This window comes from Amblyomma americanum, chromosome 5 (genome assembly GCF_052857255.1).
Source record: "Amblyomma americanum isolate KBUSLIRL-KWMA chromosome 5, ASM5285725v1, whole genome shotgun sequence".
Taxonomy (NCBI): Eukaryota; Metazoa; Arthropoda; class Arachnida; order Ixodida; family Ixodidae; genus Amblyomma; species Amblyomma americanum.
In genome coordinates this window covers 139,004,156-139,026,293 of record NC_135501.1, presented here as the reverse complement: position 1 = coordinate 139,026,293, position 22,138 = coordinate 139,004,156, and the positions used below count along the sequence as shown (strand labels likewise).

At 49.1% G+C, this 22,138-nt stretch overlaps 1 protein-coding gene across 2 annotated transcripts in view; it reads right to left on the bottom strand.

Moving 5' to 3' along the window:
- The window catches only part of LOC144135084 (uncharacterized), a 124,982-nt gene extending 103,528 nt beyond the window's left edge, over positions 1-21,454 (bottom strand). For both annotated transcript variants that reach the window (XM_077667841.1, XM_077667843.1), the window contains exons 1-2: positions 21,345-21,454; positions 18,411-18,446 (exon numbers count right to left, since the gene is read on the bottom strand). The gene's annotated coding sequence lies outside the window, so the exon portion shown is untranslated. The remainder of the gene's footprint in view (positions 1-18,410; positions 18,447-21,344) is intronic.
- Between the last annotated feature and the right edge of the window lie 684 nt (positions 21,455-22,138).

Genomic DNA, 22,138 nt, shown 5'->3' with positions numbered 1-22,138 from the left:
GAGGATAGACGAGAACTAGGTGTGGGATTCCTCATTAATAAGGATATAGCTGGCAACGTAAAGGAGCACTACAGTATTAACGAAAGGGTAGCAGCTATAGCAATTAGGCTGAATAGGGGGTACAAGCTGAAAGTGGCGCAAGCCAGCGCACCCACATCCAGCCATGATGACCAGACCGTTGAAAAGTTTCTATGAGGACGTAGAGTCGGCAATGAATAAAGTAAAATCGCAGTACACTGTACTGATGGGCGACTTCAATGCGAAGGTGAGCAAGAAGCAGGCTGACGACCACGCGGTAGGTGACTATGGGATAGGCTCTAGAAATAGCAGGGGAGAGTTATTAGTCGAATTCGCGGATAGAAATAATTTACGGATCATGAATACCTTCTTCCGCAAACGATTTACGGATAGGCTCTAGAAATATCAGGGGAGAGTTATTAGACGAATTCGCGGATAGAAATAATTTACGGATCATGAATACCTTCTTCCGCAAACGAGAAAACAGGAAGTGGACCTGGAAGAGCCCCAATGGTGAAACTAAGAATGAAATCGACTTCATACTATGCGCTAAACCTGGCATCATTAAGGATGTGGCCGTCCTCGGAAAGGTGCGTTGTAGCGACCACAGAATGGTAAGGTCTAGAATTAGCCTAGACTTGAAGAGGGAACGGAAGAAGCTAGTGAAGAAGGAGACCATTAACGAGATAGCCGTAAGAGGGAAAGCACAGGAGTTTAGGATAGCGCTGCAAAACAGATATTCGGTTTTAACTGAGGAAGACAATCTTGATGTTCATTCATTGCACGATAATCTGACATCAATAATTACGGAATGCGCAGTAGAAGTAGGCGGTAGGACAGTTCGAAAGGATACCGGGAAGCTATCTCAGGTGACGAAAGATCTGATTAAGAAGCGCCAAAGCATGAGGGCGTCTAACCCTACCGATAGAATAGAACTAACAGAGCTATCAAAGTTAATAAATAAGCGCAAGGTAGCCGACATAAGGAAGTTTAATATGGAGAGAATCGAGCAAGCTCTAAAGAACGGAGGTAGCCTAAAAGCAGTGAAGAGGAAACTAGGCATAGGTAAAAACCAGATGTATGCATTAAGATACAAGCAGGCTAATGTCATTAGCAATATGAATAAGATAGTTAACGTAGCCGAAGAGTTCTACACAGACCTATACAGTAGCCAATGTAATCAGAGCGTTAATGAGAAAGACAGCCGCTCACAGCAATCCGTCATCCCGCCAGTAACGAAAGATGAAGTAAAGAAAGCCTTAGAAGCAATGAAAAGGGGAAAAGCAGCTGGGGAGGATCAGGTAACAGCAGATCTGTTGAAGGATGGAGGGGACATCGTGCTAGAAAAACTAGTCACCCTGTATACGCAATGCCTTATCACCTCGACTGTACCAGAAGCTTGGAAGAATGCAAACATTAGCTTAATTCATAAGAAGGGAGACGACAAGGACTGCCTACAAAGTATTTACTAAGGTAATCGCTAATAGAGTCAGGGCAACGTTAGACTTTAATCAACCAAATGATCAGGCAGGCTTTCGTAAAGGATATTCCACAATAGATCATATTCACACTATATATCAGGTGATAGAGAAATGCGCAGAATATAACCAACCTCTCTATATAGCTTTCATTGATTACGAGAAAGCATTCGACTCAGTGGAAACCTCAGCAGTCATACAGGCATTGCGTAATCAGGGGGTAGAAGAGCCTTATGTCAAAATACTGGAAGATATATATAGCAACTGCACAGCTACTATAGTCCTCCATAAAGTCAGCAATAAAATTCCAATAAGGAAGGGCGTCAGGCAAGGAGACACGACCTCGCCAATGCTGTTCACCGCATGTTTACAGGAGGTATTTCGAGCCCTGAATTGGGAACAGTTGGGAACAAGATCTGCGATTCGCTGATGACATTGCCTTGCTGAGTCACTCAGGAGGTGAACTGCAAATCATGATCAATGAGTTAGACAGGCAGAGCAGATCGATGGGTCTAAAAATTAACATGCAGAAAACCAAGGTAATGTTCAACAGCCTAGCAAGGGAACAACAGTTAACAATTGGCAGCGAGAGCCTAGAAGTGACGGAATACGTCTACTTAGGGCAGGTAGGGACAGCTGATCCGGATCATGAGAGGGAGATAACTAGAAGGATAAGAATGGGGTGGAGCGCATGTGGCAAATTCTCGCAGATCATGACTGGCAGTTTACCAATTTATCTCAAGAGGAAAGTATACAACAGCTTAATCTTACCGGCACTCACCTACGGGGCAGAAACATGGAGGCTAACGAAAAGAATTCAGCTTAAGTTAAGGACAACGCAGCGAGCCATGGAAAGAAAAATGATAGGTGTAACGTTAAGAGACCGGAATCGGGCAGAGTGGGTGAGGGAACAAACACGGGTTAATGACATCCTAATTGAAATCAAGAGAAAGAAATGGGCTTGGGCAGGGCATGTAATGCAAAGGCAAGATAACCGCTGCTCCTTAAGGGTATCGGAGTGGTTTCCAAGAGAAAGTAAGCGTAGCAGGGGGCGGCAGAAGGTTAGGTGGGCGGATTAGATTAAGAAGTTTGCAGGCAAAGGGTGGATGCAGCTTGATGATGATGATGATGATGATGATGATGAATTAGCTACTGTTACGTCTCGCCTACGACGCGCGGTATAGCCGGCGCGGATGCAACGGACGCCGCGGCTTCGTTCAAAGTGGCGGTCATTTTGGGCCCGTTCATCGCTGCCGCAACGCCTCCCGCCAAACGCGTCCAGGCAGGTTTCAATGCCACGTGTCGTCGTGTGTGCGTGTGTGTGTGTGTGCATGTTGGTGCCCACGCTTGTCAAAGCGCCGCAGCCGGGGAGAGGAGCTCCCCAACTGGGAGGCGAGGAGGTCTGACCGGTGCCGGCCCGGCGGACGCGCCCGTCACGCCTGTACATGTCCGTGCGTCGCCGTCTTGTGCGACTCATCCCAAGCCGTTCCTTCTTGCCCTCGACTCCGAGGGTATAAAAAGACAGGTGCGCCGGACGCCAGGAGAGACTTCGATTTCTTCCTTCGAGTAACGTGGTCGCCCTGACCGGCTGCTCTTTTGCGATGCCAGAATAAACAAGTTGTTCTGTTGCCAGTCGACTCATCCTTTGCCGGGACCTTCGGATGTTTCCAGCTTTGCCCCAGGCCGCCAGGCCAACGCTACCCTTGGGGCTTGCAACCCTTTTGCAACAACTGGTTGCCAGCGGTGAGATCGCGACAACGGAGGCCAGCAGCGAAGATATGCGGTCAACTGTATGCTGAGCAGCTCAACGACCATCCGGGAGCAGTGCAACGAGCCCTGTGTGATGACTGGTTGCCTGCAGCGGAACGACTGCGCTGAATTCTTGGCTGCGAGGTTTGGTGAGTGCGGGACTTTCTTCTTCTGAGTTTTGCCAGGCTTTTGTTAGTGTCAGAAACAGAGCTGGTAATTGTGGTTGTCGTTGCTGCCGAGTTAGTTTGCGGCAAGACAATAGTAGGCAGTAGAGAAAGCAGCATTCGGAGCAGCCATGGATTTGAAGTCGTTGCGCAAACCGAAATTGCTGGAGCTTGCAAGAGAGTTGGGTCTGGATGTCTCAGACAAACTCAGAAAACCAGAACTGCTAAGGGCTATTCTTGAGTTGGAGGCTGAGGATGACGAGCTGTCGGAATGCCTTGAGACCATTGAGGAGAGGGAGCAAAAAGAGGAGCGCGAACGTAAAGAGCAAAAAGAGAAAGACGAGCGCGAACGTAAAGAGCAAAAAGAGGAGCGCGAACGTAAAGAGCAAAAAGAGAAAGACGAGCGCGAACGTAAAGAGCAAAAAGAGAAAGAAGAGCGCGCTTTGGAAATGAAGCGTCTCGAGGTTGAGATGGCACGCGCTCGTAATGGAAGTCAGGCACACGGTGCAGGAGAACGAGTATCGTTCAAAATGACTGACCTGATGCGGCCGTTTAAGCTTGGAGAGGACATTGGTTTGTTCCTGGTTAACTTTGAGCGAACGTGCGAGAAGCAGGGGTTCTCTCGGGAAACGTGGCCACAGCGCTTGCTCACTTTGTTACCCGGCGAGGCGGCCGACGTAGTCGCTCGCTTGAAGAGAGAGGAGGCAGAGGATTTCGACCAAGTGAAATCGAGTCTGCTAAAAAAGTACAGGCTGTCAGCGGAGGCGTTCCGTCGGAAGTTTCGGGAAAATGAAAAAGGCAGAAGTGAGTCATATACAGAGTTTGCCTACAGGCTTATGTCAAACATGCAGGAGTGGCTCAAAGAAGAGAAAGCGTTTGGTGACCACGAGAAAATTCTGCAGTGTTTCTGGCTGGAACAGTTTTATAGTCGGTTACCTGAGAACGTGCGGTACTGGGTCTTGGATAGGCCAGACGTTAGTACGGTGGCTAAAGCCGCCGAGCTAGCCGAGGAGTTTGTGACGCGTCGGGCTCGCGGAGCTAAGGACGGTCAAAAGGGTGAATTTGGCTCCAAGTCTGAGAGGCCGAAGTTCACACCCATGAGAGCAAGGGGGGACACACGTAGTGCGGATGCGAGTGAAAGCAGTCCGACCGAACGTAAGGAGACGGCGGCAGCCGAAGCCGAACGCAGAAAGCGGTTCGAGAGGAGGCAAGCGCGAGTGTGTTATACGTGCCAGAAGCCGGGTCACTTTTCGGCGCAGTGTCCAGAAACAAAAAGAGAAGTCCTGTGTTTGTCATTATGTAGCACTGACGAGAACATGAAGCTTCTCGAGCCTTACATGCGAGACTTCCTCGTGAACGGGAAAGAGTGCCGAGTGCTTCGTGATTCCGCAGCTACAATGGATGTAGTTCACCCCTCTTACGTAGAACCCGATATGTTCACGGGCGAGTGCGCATGGATCAAGCAAGCCTTGGAAGCTCATAGCGTGTGTCTGCCCGTAGCAAAAATGCTTATTGAAGGACCTTTCGGAGCACTTGAGACGGAGGCCGTAGTGTCATCTATGCTGCCCCCCCCCCCCAGTACCCGTACCTATTTTCGAACAGGTCCGATCACCTCCTGCGCGAGAAGGGGCTTTTGTTTGGTGAGGCTAGCGTTCAGGCCTTAACCAGATCGAGAGTTCGGGAGCTCGCTGCAAAGGCGGTAGTTGCGGGGCCGACGTTGTCGAACAATGAGAAAGGGTCGGAGGCGCAGCAAGCTGATATTCAGAGCACGTCCGAACTGGATAAAATTGAGCCTGTAGCGTTGAAGGCACCAGGTACTGGAGAGGAAATGCCCGACACGGGAAAGTTAGAAGAGCTTCCGGTCGAGCTTCCGGGACTAGGCTCAGTGACGAACAGGGAAGACACCGATCAGGTCATTAGTGACTTACTCAGTAAAGCACCGCTGTCGCCTGAGCAGAAAACCGAACTTCACCAACTCTTACAAGAGTTTCAAGGTCAGTTCTCTGAGAGGCCTGGTAGGACTTCTGTCCTTACTCATGATATAGAACTTACCTCCCCAGAGCCAGTACGATCCAAGGCGTACCGGGTGTCACCCTGCCAGCGCGATATTATGGAGGCTGAGGTAAAGAAAATGCTACAGCTCGGTGTTATTGAGGCGGGTGAGAGTGATTATACCTCCCCTTTGATTTTAGTTGAGGTACCGGGCAAGGAACCTCGTCCTTGCGTCGACTACCGCAGGCTTAATTCCATCACTAAGGATCAAATTTATCCGATCCCTAACATCGAGGAGCGCCTTGAGAAAGTTAGTAGCGCTCAGTTTATTTCCACCCTAGATCTTGTCAGGGGTTATTGGCAGGTTCCACTTACAGTAGAGGCTAGTAGGTATGCGGCGTTCATTTCACCAATGGGAACATTCCGTCCTAAAGTTTTGAGTTCTGGTTTGAAGAACGCGCCATACTGCTTTTCAAGCCTCATGGACAAAGTGTTGCGGGGACAGGAAGAATTCGCTTTACCGTATTTAGACGACGTAGCGATATTCTCCGCATCCTGGTCTGAGCATATGGCACACTTGCGGGCAGTGCTAACCCGGCTGCGCGAAGCGGGCTTGACAGTCAAGGCTCCCAAGTGCCAATTAGCACAGGCCGAGGTTGTCTACCTCGGTCACGTGATTGGACAGGGTCGTCGCCGGCCCTCTGAAATAAAGGTGGCCGCTGTGCGAGACTTCCCGCAACCGCGTACGAAGACCGATATTCGGTCGTTCTTAGGTGTCGCCGGCTACTATCAGAGGTACATCCCCAGGTACTCCGATATCGCGGCTCCCCTGACTGATGCTCTAAGAAAAACAGAGCCCCAAACAGTCGTCTGGGGCGAGACAAAGGAAAGAGCTTTTAGCGCCCTAAAGAGCGCCCTAACAAGCCAGCCTGTGCTACGATCGCCAGACTACACAAAAGGGTTCGTTGTTGAGTGCGATGCTAGTGAGCGAGGCATGGGCGTTGTACTGTGCCAACGGGAAAATGGAGAAGTGGAACACCCCGTCCTGTATGCTAGTCGTAAGCTGACCTGTCGTGAGCAGGCGTACAGCGCCACCGAGAAAGAGTGTGCGTGTCTCGTGTGGGCCGTTCAGAAATTGTCATGCTACCTAGCCGGCTCGAGGTTTATCATTGAGACGGGTCACTGCCCTCTCCAATGGCTGCAGACCATCTCTCCCAAAAATGGCCGCCTCCTGCGCTGGAGCCTCGCTTTGCAACAATATTCCTTTGAGGTGCGTTACAAAAAGGGGAGTCTCAACGGTAACGCCGATGGCTTAAGTCGAAGCCCCTAACGTAGGAATCCGCCTCAAAGTTGTTTGTTACTGATGTTTTCTTCCTGAGGCAGGATTTTTAACATATTGCTCTTGTTTAGTGTTTCTAAGTGATTATGTGCTTTCTAGTGCAATTTTCCAATTTGTGGACGTGTTCTGAGTGCTGCTTGACTACTGTAAGGAACTAGGCAGTAGTATAAAAGGGGAAAGAGCCTGGCAGAGCTTAGTGAGGGTTGTCTCGTGCTTGCTGACTGAGCGGTTGCGTTTCGGCGTAGTTCTAACGCTTGCTGGGAACGAGCACAAAAACGGCAACTCTCCCGAAGTGACTTTGCAGTGTCCTATGTGATCCTGAACCCGAGAACGAGGCCTTCTCTGTGCGCTGCGCTCAAGCAACGTCGAGGGACGACCGGTTTCGATTACGAGCATCATCGAGAGACATCCCTCTGGACAGCGGATGCAGTCCCCTGACCATCGGGATCTCCTTCTCCCGGCGGGGCGGTCTGTTACGTCTCGCCTACGACGCGCGGTATAGCCGGCGCGGATGCAACGGACGCCGCGGCTTCGTTCAAAGTGGCGGTCATTTTGGGCCCGTTCATCGCTGCCGCAACGCATCCCGCCAAACGCGTCCAGGCAGGTTTCAATGCCACGTGTCGTCGTGTGTGCGTGTGTGTGTGTGTGCATGTTGGTGCCCACGCTTGTCAAAGCGCGGCAGCCGGGGAGAGGAGCTCCCCAACTGGGAGGCGAGGAGGTCTGACCGGCGCCGGCCCGGCGGACGCGCCCGTCACGCCTGTACATGTCCGTGCGTCGCCGTCTTGTGCGACTCATCCCAAGCCGTTCCTTCTTGCCCTCGGCTCCGAGGGTATAAAAAGACAGCTGCGCCGGACGCCAGGAGAGACTTCGATTTCTTCCTTCGAGTAACGTGGTCGCCCTGACCGGCTGCTCTTTTGCGATGCCAGAATAAACAAGTAGTTCTGTTGCCAGTCGACTCATCCTTTGCCGGGACCTTCGGATGTTTCCAGCTTTGCCCCAGGCCGCCAGGCCAACGCTGCCCTTGGGGCTTGCAACCCTTTTGCAACACTACCTGCCTACGTTGCAACCGCGCATCAGCTCATTGGCCGTGGGATAGTTTCCCGAGCAAGCTTTTGCGCAAAAATGAGCCTTACGGCAGCTCGGGAAGAGACACCTGGCTCTCACAAGCCTCTCACAAGAGGCTGTGTATGATACAGTGCATTGCTGGTGCGCTGCTGTACCCTTTAGAAAAACGCCCCTGCACTACTACTGTGATGGCGCATACCTTGCCCGGTTGAGCATACCACGGCATGAGATCGGAGCACAAGGCTCAAGAGGCGACAGTACCCGGGATAAGAAGGGATCGCCGCTTTGATGGAGGCGGCTGCCGTTTATTCAGCTTTGTGTTCTAAGTTCATGCCGCGGTGTGGTCAACTGCGTCAAGGTGCATGGCGTCACAGGAGGAGAGCAGAGGTATTTTCTGTCTAGGAGGCACTGGGCAGTGGCGCATATCTTAACCGCTGCACCACCGCGCCACAGCGTGAGGACACCCGGCGATCCATAAATCTTTGAAATACAAGGAGCGCTTGAGCGGGAGGAATCTCTAATGCTATCACGTTGTACTCTTGAGGTTTGGTTATGCGTAGTTAGGGTTTTCTCGTGATGACGCTAAAAACAGGTTGCATCTAATGCTGACCTAAAAACAACTAAAAAGCATATATCCTCAAGATGAAGTTTTTTGGAAGAAATTGCGGGTGAAATTTTATTCCATAACTGTTATTATGTGCAAGAAAGTACCGCCGCGAATCAAAGGAAGTGCTTTATTAAGATGGAGTCAAAGGAAACGCCCGCCGAAATGACTAAAAGTAAAGGTCAGTTATTTCTGAGCCCTCTCTTCCGGACATATGATACGTTCAATGTCCTTTTAGGCTAAATTCAAAAAATCTCTGGAGCTTCCACGCCAGCCGGCTCGTTTCATTTTGTATTGATTGTTCGTATCGGCACATGAATGGTGTACTGAGGAGAAAATAGTATTAGTATTGTCTTGGTTACGCCGAACATTTATTGAAACACCTTGATTCCCTTTTATTCTCTGCCCAATATTCTGGCACGGTTACTACTTCTCTTTTATTAGTATGCTTTCCTAAAAACTTTAGTCTGTCTCAACTGTGTCCTCTCCTCGTGTATTTCTGCACTTCCAAGCTATTGTCAGAAGGAATCGATTAGTCAAGACGAAAGCTTTGCTCAGGAAATGTTTTACTTACTCGGGGCCGGCTGAAAACAAAAGCAATATGTGATTCTTCGATAAGTCGCTTCGACAATTCCACTACTGTGTGCAGTTAAGTGCAGTGAGACGAAACAGCGGCCATGAAACAAATGTGGTCAAATATACAAAATGATAAAAACAAACAAACGGCGCCAAGTAAACAAACTAGAGTTGTGATCGAACCGCGGTAACTTCGCAAGAACATTGTCTCGAATGCCTTGAAATAATATGCTTTAAAGATTCCCTCTGCCGGTGAACTCGCCCGCCTGCTTGTTGAGATGTGCTCGGAATCGTGAAGTGGTATGGCCGTAATGTGGCGCGTAACAAAGGGCCAGGAATTAGTCATTTAGGGAAGTTCATTCCTTTCCGCTGCTTCTCGCTTGTGTGCGTGTGAGCAAACTACCGTTAACCCTCGAGAATGGTCCACGCATCTAAGAAGGCGGAATTTAGAACCAGCTGCTGGTTTTTTGGTTTTTACGATGTCCACAGTAACTACAAAGCGGCCGCAGTGAACGAAAGAACGACAAAAGACCAGCCATTAAATGCGCCTGGCATTTTCATCTATTATTAAAGCGAGTGCATTAGAAGCCTCACCCGAAAAATGTGTCGCCTGTAATAAAGTTCGCCCACTAGCTGAAGCGAAGTGACGTCACTACCACTTATGTGTCAGCACATGCTGTAATTGAGAGTCGAGTGAATTTGCTTTCACCGGCGTGAATAACAACTTCCCCTTTGTGGCACTTTGGTTAAGGGGAACCCTGGTCTTTAAAAAAATTATTACTGAAGTCACGATCATGTAATTTGCGGAGAACAAGTATTTTTGTGTGCTCATTCTAAATATGTCATTTAATTTTATGTAAAACAACAGATTGGGCACTTGTGCAATGTGCCGTTAAATTTTTTAAGCGAAAGCTTCACTGGCCTAGCCGCGCCGATTTCACCGTGGGCTGCAGTTTGACCTTCATTTCAGCGGAGCTGCACCGTACCCTTGGCAACGCCGTCGGCGCGTACGCTCTCCGCAGCTGGGTGCCGCCTGACCACTTGACTCGCCGTGCACCTGGCGGCGCCCTTGCCTAGTCAGTGCGGGCTTGGCCATGCATGAGAGCGAGGCCGCGCCGTCTTCTCAGAGAAGGGGGGGGGGGGGCTTTGAGTTGTCAACGAAAAGCGACGGCTGACCACCCCGCGGATATCGCCGGGCGAGCTGCTTCACTAGAGGATCCAGCATGCCAAGCGAGCGAAGCTTTCGCTTGTGTATCCAGGCTTAACCCCAGTTAAGCCAGAGCCATTTTTCGGAGAGGGCTTTTAAGAAATTTCGCTGCAGGGAATTTGCGGAAATGCATGTCACTGGTTTGTCTTGACATCAAGGAACGCAATAACTGTAAAATTGCCATCCTGCCTATCATAGTTGAGTTATGGGGTTTGAAATGGCTAAAAAAGTAGGTATCCGTGTTTCTAGAATCGCGACTTGAAAACCCTGTAACTCAAGTTGTATGATAGGCTCGATGATGATTGTGCCTTATTGCACTCTTTGATGTCAAGACAAATCAATTGCATGCCCTTCAGCAAGTTCCCTGCAGCAAAATGTTTCTCCAAAAGATTGTATAATATATTGCACAAGTGCTTACGGAGTTGTCTTACATAAAATTAAAAAGAAATGACGTTTAGAATCAGCACACAAAAACATATGTTCTCTGCAAATTGCATGGCTAACTTTAATAATATCTTTTTTTTTAAGAGCAGGGTCCCCCCTTAAACATTACGATTTCTTTCAGCCTGTTTTACATAAGCAGCGTAGGAGGGAACCCAGAACTTTACCTATTATTGTAAGCCTGAATTTGAACTACAATACTCTCAGACCGAATGATTAAATCAGTTTTTTCTGTCGTGTTTAAAAGAGGTAATCAGTGGATTTCTTTGAGAAAAGAGAGGTATGAGGCTTCCTAGAGAACGCCTTCGAAGCGTACGACTTGGTGATATAACTGATCTGCAAAGAAACTGAAAGGACGAATAGTGGCGAATGATTAATGTCTAATCCTTATTGTGAATAACATTACAGTAATATTCAGCTATCGAGGATTGTAACAGTAACAGCACACGATGATAGTTAACTATTGAAAGTTGACAGAGGGCGCGTGTACAGCCGTCGTCAAAGGTTTGCGGGGCACGTGAATTGCGAAAAACGTAAATGTTTTGGAAGCCACTGCGCCTACCATGAAATGGTACCCCATAGCCCGCTTCTTTACGGCTGAAACTCTGCACCGCCCCTCTTGTTTTCAGGCTAAACGTCCAGGCTACACGTAGGTAACCTCTATGCGCATCGCCCTGAAGACTTCTTAAGCCGGGTGCACATACAGCAAGCAGTGGTTGCAAGCCCGTACCACGAAGCATGAAGCTTGCGCTATAAACGCGTAGTAATTACTATGGCTGGCCCAATAAGGTTGTGAGCGGCATCACGTCGACATCCCTGACAAGAAAAGTGCACATGTCCAGCGTTACTGGGCAACAGTTTGAATTTCGGAACACATGTGATGTACTGTAATGTAAACATTATAGGAAATTGTCCATCCTTCAGATCCGTATAAAAATCGTTTTTGTTCTTGCATCGCTCACATCGAGCTGTTCAGTGTGTTAGAAAACCAATCGGGAATGGTTTTTACGATAGCAAAGACGTTAGCAGCAAAAAGTGGAAGGCTGCCCATGGGACATCTGATATATTGATTGGTATAGTGAAATCTAACAATATACGAAAGAAATTGCGTGCTTAAACTCTTTCCCATCGAAAGATGCTGTTGTGCAGGATTGCTGGTTATGAATACTTGCATCTTAACACCACACTCATGTGGCGCTGACGCATAAGCTTGAAAATTAATTGCGAGCAGCGAAACAGGCGACGAAGGGTAGAACAGAGTGGAACAAAAAGAATATAGAACATAGCGAGTGTGAGATTAGAAGGGTACTTGAACAACCCTATTTAATCCTCACGCTTTCTCTCATCCTTCCACCACACATTTATATGGCTGTTCTTATTTTTTCTTGTTTTCGATCTCTTTCCCCTGCACCCAGGGAAAGCCTGTGCAATAAATGCCATTTGAACGAACATCCGCGGACCATAACAGAACGTGCGCTTAAATGAAAGATCGCTAAGAAGAAATGAGCATGGAGAGTTCTATACTGGACACAAGGGGACAGGAAGTATTTAAATGGTTGCTGAAGAACTCCACGCGTCCACTGAGCACATAGCGCTTTCATGAAATGCAGTACTCTCATGCGTAACAAGCTTTGGCACTCAATGTGACACCGTCGTGGACAGAGTACGTATGCGCTTTTATGCAAATTTCCTACCACAGGTGTCTGCAAAGCGGCAAATCCTTTCGACTTCCGAGACGCCGCACATTTCTTGCTTTAGTTTTATTGTCTCTTTTTAATTAAAAGCATTCAGGCTACAAGGCAGCCGAGTATCCACACTAGCCTAAATGTGATAAGCCGGCCCGCATTGTTTCAAGCAAAAGCATGTCGCTGCGATGTTTGGCATCCGCACCCACTTTCGGTATTACAGGATCCGCTGTTTCACGAACGAAAATTGCCCTATTCAGTCAAAATAATTTTCTAACAGGAAGGAGTACTTTAGTTGGTTCCAAAATGCTTCCTGTAATCAATTTAAGATTGCCATGCATTTAATTTTTTCAGCTCAAACTCTTTGCACAGGCTATAATGGTGCTTCGCCAGGACATCTTGCAAAGGTTCTCACCTGATAATTTGGTTTAATTTAATCTAATTTAATAATACCTGAAAGGTTCAGACGTGGGACTTTAAATGAAGGGTGGGCGGGTGTACGGCGATAAATTGGGACAGGCCTGCGGTATACATGGTTATGATGAGACAGCTTCTTCGATGGCAGTCTCGAAGCATGCAGGATCACCGATAAGCGCCAGACAGTTAAGTTGGCCATTTCAGTCGTGAGCGGCGCGCACGAAAAATGACTATTGATATTCGTTGGAATGAGCATACGAATGACTATTGGTATTGCAACTGATACTCGCTCAAGTAGTATTTCTATGTGTTGCTACGGTCCTGGCCGTAAGTGTGCATATTGCAGCTTAACGAATGAATATGTGTCTTCAGCGTATGTTGAGAGTGCGTCTTTGCCTAAAGCCTGCCTTCATGAGTCCGCTGTTCTCGAGCTTGTACAATAGTCGTAGCTGCAGTTACGCAGAAACGCCTAAATTTATCGGTTCTTCATCGTTGCGTGAGAATAGCTGGCTCCAAAACTATTGACATTGGTCCGATGAATGGAAATCTGGAAATGAGAAAACGTGGGCTTACTGCTTGGCGCCGCTGACGGCTCTGAAAGAGAAATGAACAAACTTGCTCCAATTTCGCTGCAGGACTCTGATGGTACATTTATTGCAGAAAGTATAGAGACCAAGAAACCTGCTGCTCAGCCATGCTGTGTGGCTCTTTATGCGTCATCGGCGTTTCAAATATATTTAAAAGTGAAAATTTTGACACAATTTCTTGTCTGGTTGCGGTGGATAACTTAAACTCTGACCTGGCTCCAACCACAAACATTTTAAACTTAAAACCAAACGTTTCGAGGCCAGCTCGGCTATTTTCGTTAGAGGTGACTGGGGATGGTAGCTAGCGTCTTTAGGTAATCATGGCAGGCAGCAGCAGGCCCAAAGAAGGAAAGAGGTGTTGCGAAAGGTGCGGGGAGGGGGGATGAAGGGGCTTAGGCTGCGAGTCACGTTGCCGAACTGTGCGATGACGGTCAATGGCGACTTCTGGGGTGCAGAGCAAAGTCCCTACGCGTATGCAGGTAGGCGGTTTCCCTTTGTGCGGTTGATGTTGTTCGGGGTCATTTCACTGCGCCAGGATTGAAATTTAAATGTGCTTGTTTTGAAAGTAAGAATAGCTCTAGCCCTCATCTATACAAAAGTTAGGCCTCCACGGATGCTTCATGTGTCCCGCTATACGGCTTAGAAGCCAAAGTGCTGCACGTGATTGGAGGCGATGAGTGTCTCACCCAAGATATCCTGCAATCTTGAAACTAGCGGTGCAGCGCCTCAGAAAACAGCTCAAACATGCTATCTACTGAGGTAGTTAACTAATAATGAATAGCTAACTTTCGACCCATTTCCATCGGCTATTTCAGTTAGGAACAAGCGGTCATGAGCGGTGGGCTTCAAACTGTCCAAGAGTGCTTGGGCCTGGGCTTCACGGAGAGCTCTGTCCACTAGCCATGTTTGGACAGCTGGTTGAGCAGCTCGCAGAGCGGCCTACCATGAGGAGGGGGAGGGGTCGGGTTGGGTATGGGGCAACTGGCATGGGTTGGGGGCGCTCCCGCATGTAGTGCATGAGGGTGACCTTGGCCGCCCAACCTGTTCAACAGAGTGGGATGACCAACGCAGGGTGGTACACCGATGAAGGAGGTAAGGTGAGGAGTATCAGTTTCTCTGCAGTTGCAGCCAGACCACACCGTATTTCGAATATAATCTATGGTGAGAAGGTGGGAGGCTGAAGTATTGTTTCTGCATTGTGTGAACATTTGGTGGTATGTGATTATAACCCGCGAGGCTACCTGCGTGGGTTTGCGTGTCCGATCTTCCAGGGCCCGGAGGGATATTTATTGAGCCATTGCATATGAACACGTTGATTACCAAGGGTCGACGCATGCCCAGAAACGCACGCGGGGGCTACCACTGGGGTAAGCGTGTATCCTGACGCGAGAATTCTTTGGGCGGCTGCCGTGATAATGCTTTGCTGATAGTGACGGTACGCAGGTTCGGAGTCTGTGTAGATTCCAGTGACGTTGAGTTCTTGAGTAGCGTGTATGAGCGCCATGGGGACGGCCACGCACTCAGCCTCCGTAGGGTTGTTGACGTGGAGGGTGGCTGCGGCCCCGATCGTGCCATATTCGTAGGCGGCGACAAAGCTATGATATCCTGGTAGGGTGTGTCATGCCACATTTACATAGAGGATGTCGGGTCTTCATCTGTAGTGTTTGGCGTAATATTCAGCTCGGGCCTGGCGTCTGACCTGTGTAGCTCGGGGTTCGTATTTATGGGTAGAGGATTGATGCGAAATTGGCCCTGAATGTCAGGTGGGATCATTTGATAGTTGGGGGCAGGTGAGCCGAATGTGGGGACCAGGTGAAGATGCTACAGGAGGTGTTGGCCGGTCTCTGTGCGGGTTAATCGAATTCAAATGGCTGGTGAAGAGCGCGTCTGCCATATAAAGGGTTTCCCTCTCCGACAAGCCGTGGTTGCGTGTGAAGGTTGCATCCAAAGTGTCCAAAGAGTCCAAAGACCTTGAGTATATTGACGAGTGGTATGTGATTGTCTTACATTCGGAGATGCATGCATTTATCATGGGGAAGAGGTCGAGTCATGAGCAGTTCCGATTTTAGCGGGGAGCATTTAAGGTCCATACTGGTGAAGTTCGGCGTGATTACATCAACTGCCAAGTACAACGTGACTTGTGCTTCCCCTATGGCGCTGTCAGTCGTCAATAAGGTGATGTCGTCGGCGCATTTTTCCGCGTGGAGGTCAGGTATGTTGGCAAGTTGTTTGGCCTGCGGGGCTAGGGGAGAGAGAACGACCCCTAGTGGAGTGTCCCGGTTGGAGAGAGACATTGCAGGTGATGAAATAATATTCTTAGCAGTTTCAGAATTTTGGCTATTTCGACGAGTTCCGTGCACTTGAGGGGTTGCTTTACCTGCAAGCTTTTCGAACTCGCATGCATTTTAGCAGGATGCAGGTAAAATACGTTGGGTCACAGCGCCGAGGGTAACTGCTTTTTCAAAATTCTAAAAGTGATGTGGATATTGCTTACGGTAGGCCACACGCCTCTCAGTAAATGCGGAGACCAAGAGTAACAGTTTGAAAATAGCCAATCAAACTTAGATAGCCACCCTACTAGTTAGCACGTCCTAGCTGAATTCTGATGCGCTTCACTGAAGACAATGCCACGGCGAAAAAAAGCTCTTCTAGCTCAAAAAGCCTATTTTTATAAATTGCAGGACATTTGAGGTGAAACACTTTACTTATGCGCCTTTTCCAGCGTGACGGCGTTGTCATTCATGTCCAGCAATTTCGGACCAAAATTTTAATAATTGGAAAATGTAGCGAAATCTTTCTTTTAAAGCGTTCCAATCGGTCGCATCGAACAGTTAAGACTGCCACAGGAAACCAATGCGGAATGCTTAGGACGATAGCAAGGACGTTAGTAGCAAGAAAAATTAAAGACTGCCGTCAGATGATCTGCAAATATGTTGATTGTTATAGTGAAATCTTCCATTATATGAAAAAATTGCGTTCGTGAATGGTTTGCAGTTCCTTTTGTCCAAAGTTTCTTGCCATGATCCTAAGGGTCGCAGCTAGCAGTATTCCAAGAGCAGTAGCGAGATTCTAGATGCGCCTCGCTGTGCGTCTGCGTGTCCGGACAGGCCTGCTGTTTTCATTACTGCAGCCGCCTCGAAAATTTGCAGGACCACACTGAGTTAGCCAGCACAGTGCCCGACACAAATCCTAGCTGCATCAACTGCCAGAAACCTTAGGTCGTGTCATGACCTCGGTAGAGTGAATGCCTCTTCGAATATGGTAATTCGGAACTACCCTCACATGACACGAAACCCGCGGGTCACTGCGCGCTCCAGCGAGGGGGCGCCAGGGCAAACAAGCCGCATCCTGCAGTGCCCGTGCCAGTCAGCTCGATACTATGTTCGTGACGAGGCGCGCTCCACTCTGCGAGCAAATTGCAGATCCAACCTCGCCAAGGTGGCAGCAATCCAGTTCATCTACGAGAGACTGCGAGCAGAACAACGGAGCTACTTTGACATTGCGGTAAACTATCTGTCTTCCAAGCAGTGGGACCTCCCGTTTAGACCCTTCCAGATGTTCTGGGAGGCGACCAGCGAGACGAAGGTGTCGGACAGCTGAGGCTAACGCTGCAGCTTCTCGAGGGCGATCTGCTGCCCACAGACAAGCTAACTTGACCGTTTCTTCTCTTTGTTTTCGCTTCCCGTATTATCCTTTTCATCACTGCGCGGTTGAGGTGCCCATCGAGCAAGAGACAGTTATTGAACCTTTGCTTTCCACACAGGCCGCGTTATGTGCGAGCGGGCCCTAGACTCAAGCAGAAGCCTCCCAAGCCACCACCATAGCTCGTCGCCGCTGTAAGCAGTACGCCAAACAAGCAGCCCAGTCTAAGTGAGCTCCGGGCATCGCAGCTAAGCGGGGACGGCTCCGACGTGGCCGTCTGAAAGGAGGGACTGTGCTCACTGCCGCCACCTGCGTGGATACGTGGGATGACACTCCACCAGCCGCGAGGCGAAAGGTCACCTTTCACATGTCGGTAAGGGCTGCCTTTCCATCATGAAAACACTACGTTGCTGCTCATTATGTTTTCATCGATTATTGACACTGGCATCCCTTACATAACCATTTGCATGCTACCCTCTTAGCATGCTCTGTCCTGGCATTGGCCGGACGCCCATCGCTTTGTGGGCACTTCTACTACCAGCAAACAGCTATGAATTGGGGACAGCTGCTAGTTAGAGCGCTCAGGCCTTGCGCTACGTCGCTTCATTGGGGAACGGGCGTTCATTGGGGAACGGGCGTTCATAGGATTTGGGTCGCCCCCATCACACCCTTAAAGATACAAGCGTCTTATCGCCTCGGCTAACGTTTACTTCATAAGCATGCAATGTTTGAATGATGGGTCTATGAAACGACAAAAAATAAGTGACCTTTTGTTTGACAAAAGCACGATTTTTCAATAATGTAAGTCTTCAATAACTTTTTGACAGTGGCTGCAAGCAGAACATGGATCGCACTCTCCATTATTTAATCCCATGTTTGTCGAAACAAATAGGAATAATTTTAGAATTCACATTCCCTCAACACAGTTACCGCATCTCTCGCGCCAGTGCTCCAAGCCTATGCGTCCATACGCTTGTTTATGTCGCCCCGTAAATTAGTGGCTTGACGCTGCAACGCATACACAGTAGAGAACGATGTTCCCCGACCCCACCTACGCTACCGAGGGTTTTTTTTTTTTCAGACAGAAATACAGCGCTTAGTTTTTCATGCGTCAATGATGAACGCTGAACAAGCCGACTAGAGCACTGCCCCCAATTCCTGGTAATCACGACAACTGATGCAGCTGATACTGCCGCTATTTCTATTGCTACCGAGAGCAGCTACTACTAGAGGTGCTGGTAGTGCTACTACAACTAATAAACAAGTTCTACTAACAATCTGGCGCCATCTTAAGACAGACGGCGCCTGTTTTTCTGCCGTCAGGGTAGATTCATTCTATTGGCGGCATGCTGACATGCCACATGTAACTATGACATCACTGAACTTTCTTTGACCAGGTACTAGTTAACAGGTCCCTGGTTAAGCTATTGCTGGGCGATCACTCACGTTCCGCTGTTCCTTCCGACGCTTGAGACGCGTAAGCTGCAAGAGAAAAGAAAGGATAAGGTAAATACCTTTTGTTCCTTCACCGCCTGTAGTAGTGTGAATAACACTGAGAAAGACGCACTATACGCACTAAGATATTAGGGGAGAAAATTTGAGTTAAAAATATCAATTAAAGGCGGCTGTCCATTAAACTCCTCTCACGCAAGTACGTTCTCATCTACCTACTAACTCCTCTGCCTGCTTAATCCATCGAGTAGGCTAGCCTGATAACAATTTGTCTGTCGGGCAGTCATGAAGTGGGCGACGTATTAGATTTTTTTTTGAAAGACGGCTCGATCGGCGTTACGGCATCAGCTGGGCACAGTTTTAGGATCAGCTGTAAAACGCGAACGCGCTACAGGGTACGCTACCAAGTAAGCTTGTAAGCCACAGGATGGCAATCATTGCGGTGAATTTCTTTTCCGCAAGCACTGCACCGACCAGCGAGCTCCAAGAGCAGTGTTAATTGCCAACACAGGTATTTAAGATGTGCCGGCTATATGAGGGTGAATTTGCTTAAAACAAGCACAGACAATACTGTTCATTCTGTGACGCTGTTCCTCTTCCTCCGTACTTCCTTCCAACGTGCACGGACTATTGGGTTGCTGTCTTGCATGCTTATTATATTCCTCAATGTTCATTAGCTAAGCAATCCTAGCGAAAAAATTACTAATACGTAAGCACTACTCAGTTGTATAAAAAAGCGTCAACAGAAAGTGTGGATACTTACCCGGGCTTACTGTAGTTAATACCGAGTAACTAGTGTAAGCGGGGATAAGATTACGGGACTTCAGTGTCCCAAAGCAACTGAGGCTCTGAGGGACGTCGTAGTGAAGGGCTCCGGAAATTTCGACCACCTGTGGTTGTTTAACGTGCACTGACGTCGCACAGTACACGGGCCTCTAGAATTTCGCTCCCATCGAAATTCGACCGATGCGGCCGAGATCGAACCCACGTATTTCGGGTCAGCAGTTGAGCGCCATAACCACTGAGCCACCGCGGCGGCTAACCTCGGGTAAGTGTCTACACATTCTGTGGACACTTTCTGTACACAACGAAGTAGTGCTTACATATTAGTAACAATTTTTCACAAGGCCAGGGAAAGAGTAAAACATAGTTTTCGCTATCATTTCTTTAATGCGGGTAAAGAGAAGAGAGACTTTTTTCCTCGCTCCCGTGAGCCAGCACGCAAGTTTAATTCTACATTATCGAAAGCACACCCTCATCACCAGACATGGCCCTAATTCCTGTAGCCACGCGGCCAAGATTTTTCTGGAGAGCAGAAAAACAGCCTTTCCGGTTGCAATTTGACGGGATTAGATTTCAGGCTTAGCCTTTTATATCGGAGAGGCCTGACGGATTCTACCGTAAGTGTGCTAGCCCAGGAGACAATAAACCTCACGGTCCTTTCGGAATACTACGGCAACGTCAGAAGCGATGTCGTTTCGCTCGGATAAGTCTTCCTTCGATCTGCTCTTTACAAAAAATTAGCTGTGGCTCAACTAGGCTGAACCCAGTAAGAAGAGCGAAAACTCTGTTAAAGAAGAGCACAGAAAGGTAAGCACATGCCACAATGTATTATGTAGCGAACAACGCGTCACGTGGCAGTTGTGAAAGACCGTCGGCTCCGCATACGGAGCTGTGACGAGGCGCAGCGAGTCACGTGATTCGATAGTTGCATATTGAACGAGGGCCGTCGGATCAACGCGCGCAGCTCTGGAGAGTCACGTGGCATTAAGTCAGAGGCCAGCCTCCGCTCCTGCTGGTTTGAAGGTCAAATTTCATAGCCACGTGACCTTCAGCTTTGCACGGGAAGAGTTGAGCTTTCCATCTAAAAAAGGAGAGGAAATGCAGAGCCTCAACTACAGAACTAGTCACTGAGAAGAGGAAGTCACAGAAGCGAAACGTCCGTGCGCATCACATTCCTTACTACGGCGTGTTTGCTTCAGGTGGGATGCCTCCTGCTATGTTGGAGGTCATTTTTACGCTGCGGTGCTCAGGCACACCTATGTGCCAACAGAAAGACGTTGCGGGGGCGCAAAACTGCGAGTGAGAGCAGTCTGTGGTAGTGTAAGTGGCCTCCAGCTAGGTTGTTTTCCTGTGGTATAGTCAGGATGTTTGCTGGAGGGAACGCAAGGCTGCTGCGGCGATAACTGAATTCCGCGACCAGAGCATCACGCGGAAACACTGCGGCCCGAGGTACCTAACCAGGCGTAACAACCTCTTCATGCCCCCCCCCCCCTCGCTTCGTACACCTTACACTCTTTACCGAGCATCACGCCGCCGAACGCAAAAAACCATGTGAGCAGGAGCCTCGAACCGACACGCTGCTGAAGGTGCATTTGCACCAGCGAGTCTCAGAGTGCGGGTGACTCCCGCTACATAATTAAGCCGATTCGTAGCGGCGGGGGCCACCGAACAAGTCGCCAACGCCCTGTCTGGGGCAGTCGTTCGCTGACCAATTTCTTGAGATAAGCCATCCTGTCGCAGAACTCCTCAGCCAATTCGTGCAGTTCTGTAGAGAAAGCCCGGGGAGCGAGTCGCAATTTTCACTCGCCATTGCACACTTAAAGTCGCTCGGCGCCCGTCGCGAGATAATCAGAACAGGTAGCGCGAGCTCCGCGACACGTCGGCGTGACCACGGCTCAACGTCGAAATTTGAGCTACGCCAACAGAGGGAGAAGAACAAGGGACGCGGACAACCGCAAGGCGCTCTTATCGGCCAGCTACGCCGCGGCGCTTGGCTAGGCCCGACCAGCAGCACGGCCCGGCCGCCGGAGCTGGCTGTTCGGTCCACCGGCGTCAGCGGCAGCCAAGAGCGTCGACGACCCCTCAATTTCTCGGCTGTGAGTCGCTAAGCCTAAGCTGAACAGCTTCTCGCTGTAAATTGCTCACCCATGGCGGAGGAGGCGGCTGCGGAGGCGGTGGCTGTGGCGGCAGTGGTCGGTGGCGGGCCTGACGCTCCTTGCGAGGCCGGGGACCAGCGGGGCACGAGCCTAACGAGGAGCGAGGCAAGCTCGAGACGCTGCTACCCCTCTTCTTCGTCGTCGTGCAGACAGGGAGCAAGGAGGCATACTTATATCAATACTTACGTAAGTCCCGTCAAATTCAGCTATATGTTTCCAAATTCTTACGACCCGCATTGCGCCGTCTGCGGTGAAGTGGCTGGCGTATACCATATCGTATGGGGATGCTAAGAAAGTGCGCCGAGACAAAGAATAAACAACCAAACAACTGCGGACTGGGAGGCGGCGCTGCCCAGCTCATGCGGAAGACCTACTTTCTTCGGCTAACTGGGCAAGAGCTGCGGCAAAAGTCAATGGGCCGCTGGAATGAGGGCCCACCCGACCAATAAATTAATTAAACTTTTCTCTCTCTATCCCATGTACCAAATGTGGTAGCACCACGGCTAGCCTCGCAGATGCTATTCATGTAAACAGAAGAATTTTGTAATCCTGCCCGTCACAAAATTTAGGAATGAATCATTTGATCACTTCCTCATTGAAAGTGATAAAGTGATTCAATTGTTTCTTTTTCCTCCAAGTTCTAGCTTTTGAGTACCTGGTTCTTCTTCAACTTTATGAATATCTCGTGCCATCAAAGATGATTTTCGGGAAGCGCAAATCTAAGAACCCACCTTTGCATATAAGCGTTCAGAATGAACTTGAGTTTTCAGGGGCAGAAACGTG